Source organism: Haliotis rubra, unplaced genomic scaffold, assembly GCF_003918875.1.
Source record: "Haliotis rubra isolate DU_JTF1 unplaced genomic scaffold, ASM391887v1 Scf79, whole genome shotgun sequence".
NCBI classification, from domain to species: domain Eukaryota; kingdom Metazoa; phylum Mollusca; class Gastropoda; order Lepetellida; family Haliotidae; genus Haliotis; species Haliotis rubra.
Window position 1 is genome coordinate 1880680 of NW_025767512.1, and position 7255 is coordinate 1887934.

The window sequence follows — 7255 nt, forward strand, 5'->3', positions numbered from 1 at the left end:
GCTTAAACAGTCTGCGTGGGACACATCGTACAAACCTATATTGGTTTCTTGATCGAGTAAACACATTACTTTGACGTAAGTCCGACACTGTAGGTAGAGACATGGATGATTGTGAGAACAATAAGAAAATCCCTGGACACTGAACAAAACGAGTTTAATGTCATAACCTTTTTGTTTTATGACAGCTTACAGAACACCCTGGGCATGTATTTGTTTGGACTTGCGTAGGCGTTTGTATACCATGAAATTCAAGACATTGTTAATGTGTACATGGTTTGTTCTCTAGACTCGTATGCGAATAGTGTAAAGCATCCATGTCTCCATTTGTACAGGAGTTGATGTGTGTTCATGATAGTGTCTAATCCGCATTTCTTGAGGAGGAAGCAAACTTTTGAACATGTGTGGCTTGTTGGTCTGTTTCATAAATTGTACTTAGATTTCTTTGATACAGCTCTTATCCTACAGTTCTATATAAACACATATTAGTTTTGCTGGTTTTAGTATGGTTCATTTACCCTGCCTGGCTCTGGGTACATGGCTACTGTTTGTGATTACGTATGTAAGTTTCTGGCTTTGGGCAATGTTTTCCCCAGGGAATGTCTACCAAGATGCTACCAGTGGATGACATTTATATACTGCTAAGTAATTAGCCAGCATGTCTTCAGTGACAACTGAATGTGAGTTAGTGAGTTTTACGCCACACTCAAAAATATTACAGCTATATGGCGACAGACTGTAAATAATCGAGTAAATAATTCCTCGGCAAACCCGTTCGTCCTTAAAGCAAGCAATTAAACTCAAGTTGAATTCTTCTTAAACGGTCCGCGTGGGACACATCGTGCACACCTATATTGGTTTCTTGATCGAGTAAACACATCGCTTTGACGTAAGTCCGACACTGTAGGTAGAGACATGGATGATTGTGAGAACAATAAGAAAACCTCTGTCTCCCTGAAAGTGAACAAAATCAGTTTAATTTGAATGAGTGAGTGAGTTGAGTTTTATGGCGCATTTTACCTATATGGCGACAGTCTGTAAATAATCGAGCCTGGACCAGACAATCCAGCATGATCAACAGCATGATCATCGATCTGCGCAATTGGGAACCGATGAGATGTGTCAACCAAGTCAGCGAGTCTGACCACCCGATCCTGTCAGTCGCATCTTACGCCAAGCATGGGTTACTGAAGGTTTATTCTAACCCGGACGTTCACGGGTTAAGTGTATGCAAATAAATGGCAACTAAATATTATTTACATTTCGATGGATTGTGCACCTTGTTTGTTTTCTTGATATGTTCGCGAATAGTATAATGCATCCAGGACTACATTTGTCATGCTGATCAGTTGATGAAAAAGACACGGGTCATGGCCTGGTTCACCATAATTATGGATAAGGATAAAAGCGTTTAACCATGTGTAACTAGGTATGTTATTAAGTGGAGCTGAACTCCTCTCTGGCAAACAATAAAAGCTATTAAGAACTATATGTCAAAAGCTATATAATGAAGCCGGTATAAACAATAGCAATCAAAAGTGGATTCAATTTATGGAATCTCGTTTTGAAACTGCTGTAGGTTTTTCTGGCTAAATCAACAAGCTGTCTTTCCCAATGTACTTAAATCTCCTTAAGGATGCATGACATAGTAACTCAAAAATGGAGATGTCGAACTCTTCTAAAGCTTCCGCTTATTGCAGATTTAGATCTGAACTTGTCATTGAAAACTATTTGTTTGACATATATCTCTTCGGCTCCTAAATTCTTCTTGCTTGGTAGGCAACAGTATGGACGGTTAGATACAATCACTGTGGAGATTTGAACACTGGAATTACAAGCAACAAAGTACACAACTTAACTTTATTATTAATGTATATTTATATAGCGTCAATATCCAGATCACCTGCTCAAAGGCACTTTGTTTTTTCCCCGATCATTGGATGTCAGTCTCAAACGGCATAATGTATTATCAATATCAACTCCCTAGGGATCATACAACTCTTGCTGCCACTAGGAGCACCGAGCTAAGGTGGTTTTCCCATCCTTACGAGGTACCCATTCACAGCTGGGTGGACTGGGACACGTAGTCACAGTATTTTGTCCAAGTTTACTGCACGTTGCTGAACCCGCAACTAGGTGTTTGCACGTATTCGTAAGCCACCATCTAGTCATATGCCAACGGATTCGTTGGTTCTTTTACGTGCACAGGGCTGTGTACTGTACACTAGGGGTTGTGACAACACTGATAGAGTCTGCACACAAAGTTGACTCCAAGCTTTTTACACCCGGTCACAGGTGGGCTCGATCCCGTCACCTCAAGCTCGCTGGATCACTAGCCTGGCGCCTAAGCCAGCTCGCCGTCAATCCCCCCGATTGTACAAGGGAAAAACGTGATTAGCGTTGCATACCCACCAAAATCTCTGGTTCAGTGCCCATGCCTTCTCACTCATATCAAGGGGTTAGCAAATACACGAAATCTGCATTTTGTGAACAGTCTGCTTTTATCTAGACATGATAAAATACACTGGGTCAAGCCACTGCAATTTGTAAAATTTGGGAGATAAAGATACAAATCGATAATCAAGACAACTGAATATTCAGATATGTTTAAGATTTAACCCTATACGGACACTGTTAACAGATTCACTGTCACTGTCCCATTTATCATATTTTCACTGATACGTACCTTTTGCTCCAAGTGGAATAAGTTTCCGTGGATGATGAAGATTAATCCCATTGACTGATCTGATCACACTCGCCATGGCATTAGCTCTTCATCGAATCAGCTCTCACCTTGTCACACTCTTCTGACATTGTCACACTTTTCTCACCTCCCCACTCTCTTCTCATGCTGACATTGTCACACTTTTCTCACCTCCCCACTCTCTTCTCATGCTGACATTGTCACACTTTTCTCACCTCCCCACTCTCTTCTCATGCTGACATGCCTTTCTCACTCTTCTTACACTGATACACATTTCTCACCTTGTGACATTCCTCTGTCCTTGTCAGTCTTTTCCTCACCTTTTCACACTCTGGCACGCTCTTGTAACTTTGCCTCACCCATCACACACTCCTCATCTTGTTACTTTCTCCTTCTGACATTGTGACACTTGTTCACCTTCTCACAATTTCGTCACCTTGTCAGACACTCTCTTCATCTTGTAAGCATCACATATTGTACTTTCAATTTTCTTGTTGTTATAATTTCGTCCGTTGTCACCATGATTGTTCATGCGTGCTCGCTAATGTTGAGCACCTTGGTGGCAATATTACTTTTCACAGGATTTCCTTCTATTAATGTTCCTGCAATTCCTATCACAAGGACTACCTCTATTGTACAGATGTTTGTGAAAATGATCAATACACATCTAAAGTGTCCTTCAGTTTGAACCAGCTCCTTTTTCAATCATGCAATAACCTTCCTAAATGTACTATATGCCATATACGTAACGACCGACAAGTACACGGTTCTCCGCAGTCGCTTTTATGTTCTCACATCAGTTTTAGGTTTTCACATTAGCTTCACAGACATTGTTGAAAACTCTTCATTGCACAAAAGTACTAGGTTAGCGTGGGCCCTTTGCATATTGACATTTTAACATGGGGATTGTCACACTTGAGGGGCAAATTCAGAGCGTTCTATGCTTTATGCTGTCTCCAAATGGACGAGATTGACAGGAGAAGCGTACGCAAGAGGTGGCTCTGTGTTGATTAATTTAAAAGCCAAACCTATGGGCTGTTATAAGTGTTAATCTCAAACTCCACAATCCTAGGTGGTCAAATTAACAACACAAAATGGTCAAATTATCAATACAAAAAAAGCCTCTATTCTTGAGAAGAAAGCAATTAAACAACCACTTTCTGAAAACCCCAACTCAAACACCATCATAATTTGTGGAACTGTTCAGCTCTCGCGGTGCTTGAAGTCACATTTGCCCCATTGTACATGTAGGACAAGTTTTTTATGGATAACAACTTCTTCATTTCGTGAGTGCGACGTTTCGATACAGATTCTTGTACCGTTGTCAAGCACTCCTGAAGCACAAGGAAGTTGTTATCCATAAAAAACCTTATAAAATGCCACTCAAACAAGACATTTGCCCCAGTTGTTTGCTAATATTTGTGCATGCCGAAACCCAGTGGGATTGAATTTAAGAAGCAGATTCGAGTTTTCTTATGGCTGTACTTCCTTTTTAAACGCATTATAAATGAAATATTGTGAAAAGAGATGCGTCAAGCCAAACGTGCTCACAGCATCTTTATTGATCGTGTATAAAAAGAAGTTTGGCTGTGTAAAGATGTGCGATGTAAGGGAAGAGAACGCACCTCAGGCTGACTCTCATTACAGCCAATTTCAAAATTGAAGGTCTTGTGTATTATGGTTAGTGTATGTTGGGTTAAGTATTGTTTAATTGGGATATTAACGTTTCAGGTCCTACGTAAAGTCTACAACATGCGTGATGCAGGAAAGTGTTTCCAGAAGAGACGATTGCCAGAAAAGCCGATCACGCTTATAGATCTTGTTTTGAATATCAGATTTGGACGCAAACACAAATGACTTTCCATCCAAGTAGCAAACAAAGTCTTTAGGGAACAAATCAGATACTGTCAACATACATTGATTGGCACAATATCCGAGTTATTTAGACGTGGCCTAGATCATTTCTAGATTAGATAGTGCATCAGATCTCAGAGAACGGCAAATTGCAGTATGATTATCTATATCAAACGGAACATCTCTAACAACCATGGGCATTGCATCGCGAACATTTGGTCTGTACCATACACGTACTATTGACAGGTTGATATCCCATCAGTCAAAACTGGGTAATGATATGAATACTCATAAAAACTAGGTTTGTAAGAGTGTTCTGTAAGAGTGATATGTCCAATTATATACTGAGTCAAAAAAGAAGCTTCACATTCTTTCTTCAGGGCACTATAAAAGAACAAGAGATGATAAGATGGTTAAATTGTTATTATTTCATTGCTGAGATCTGTGTGATGTACTCGATACACTGACAGTGCCATAATCAGTTCCATTAGGCTACACCGCCGTTCCAAAACATGGGTATACAGAATGTCAAGTCACAAGAATAAAAATGCGAAAGTTCTCAGTTCAATATCGTGTATGGCCGCCCCGCGCATTCACCACTGCCAAACACCGTCTCCTCATCGACTGCCTGATGATTGTGAACACGTGGTTGGGGATTCTGCGCCATTGCTCTTGCAAGGCAGCGCCAAGTTTCTGTAAATTCTGAGGTTGGTTCCTAAGACCACGAAGCCTTCTCCCAAGTGCATCCCAAACGTGCTCTATTGGATTAAGGTCAGGGGACCTCGATGGCCAGTCCATGACGTTGATTCCAGCGTTTTGAAGGACATTTCGTGTCAACATCGCGGTATGCGGCCGAGCATTATCATGCTGGAACTGTAGACCTGGGCCATGAGCCGCCATGAAAGGAACGAGTTCAGGGGTGAGCACCTGGTCGCGGTAAGCAGCAGCTGTGAGGTTTCCACGGATGACCAGAAGTCGGGAACGGTTGTTCCCACAGAAAGCACCCCACACCATGCAACTTCCGCCCCCGAATCTGTCGACTTCCGGTACACAACATTGGGCATACCGTTCACGACGTCGTCTCCAGACTCTATGCCTGCCGTCCGCGAATCTGAGGGTAAACCTGGATTCATCGCTAAAGACGACTCGATTCCAGTCTCTCTGGGTCCATTGGAGGTGACGTTGGGCCCACAGCAGACGTTGACGTTGATGAAACGGCGTCAATATTGGCCCACGATATGGACGTCGAGAATGGAGATTGGCAGCCCGCAACCGATTTCTAATGGTCTGTGAGGACAGTCGACCTCTAAACATCTCAGGCCTGGTTCGTGTAGCCGGCAGAAATTTGTCACGTAGGTGACGTAGGACGATTTGACGGTCTTCTGCTCGTGACGTCACACGTGGACGACCCGACCTTGGGCGATCAGAAGTGGTGCCAGTTTTTTGTAGACGACCTCGCAAGTCATACACAGTACGACGGCTGCATCCCATTGCTCTTGCGACGTCAATAACTGATCTTCCCGCTTGCAACATGCCAACGGCACGTTCACGTTGCACATTTGACAATCGTGGCATTTCAAGTACCGTTAGAACTGTGGTTTAAAAGTGTTTTTTTCAATTCTTGAGGCCAATGCAAACACGTGCATATGAAGAAAACTTCGATGCGAAGATCACGTGATCGACTGCACGTGCAAAACCTGATTTGGCACTAAATTATTTGCACAACGAATGGATGGGTTTGAGTGGGTTTTGCTAACGTTTTTCTAGAGTCGAAAGATAGGGATCCCATTTCGGGAACATAGATGTATCATCAGAGAAAAATTATTCATTATTTTTCAAATTACATTTTGTGAAGTTTCTTTTTTGACTCAGTATATATAACTTTTGAATACATACTAGTATATTTTTTTACATTGCTTCCCAAAAGCCATATTCACGTCAATAAACTAGTAACTTTTGCATTGTCCTCTGAGAGTGAGTGAGTTCAGTTTTCCGCCGCACTCAGCAATATTCCAGCTATATGGCGGCGGTCTGTAAATAATCGGATCTGGACCAGACAATACAGTGATCAACAGCATGAACATCGATCTACGCAATTGGGCTACTTTGACATTTGTCAACCCAGCCAGCAAGCCTGACCACCTATCCCGTTAGTCATCTCTTTCGACAAGCATGGGCTAACCCGGACCTTCACGGGTTGTTCTTTGAGAGGAATTGCGAGTTGCATGTTGTTCAGTTTGTGGACATATGTTTTCTGCTTCATGTTACCAAGTGCTGGGAGACGGAGGATGAAGCATTTAAAGAAGATCAGCTTATGTTAAAACACGAATTGTGTTCTTTAGCAAACAAGAGATTGGCGTGACAACCATGAACAGATGTACTGAAGACAATACAGTGTATTTCGTCCAGGGTTATACGGATTCTGGATTATTGATGTTTATGGCATCATACAAAGCGACGTCTAGAAAGATAGTTAGGCAATCGTGCTTTAAGGCATCATATCTTAAACTATTCAGGAACAGATTAACTGAGAAACAATTTTCTGAAATATAGACAAGTGCGGATTCAACATTCCTGGAAATACATAATGAAAACATCGGGAATGGTCCAAAAGTACACACCAAACAAAACCCGAAAACACTTTCTTTTTGCAACAATAAAACGACCAGACTGCATGAGGAGATTAGGCAATTTGCAGCT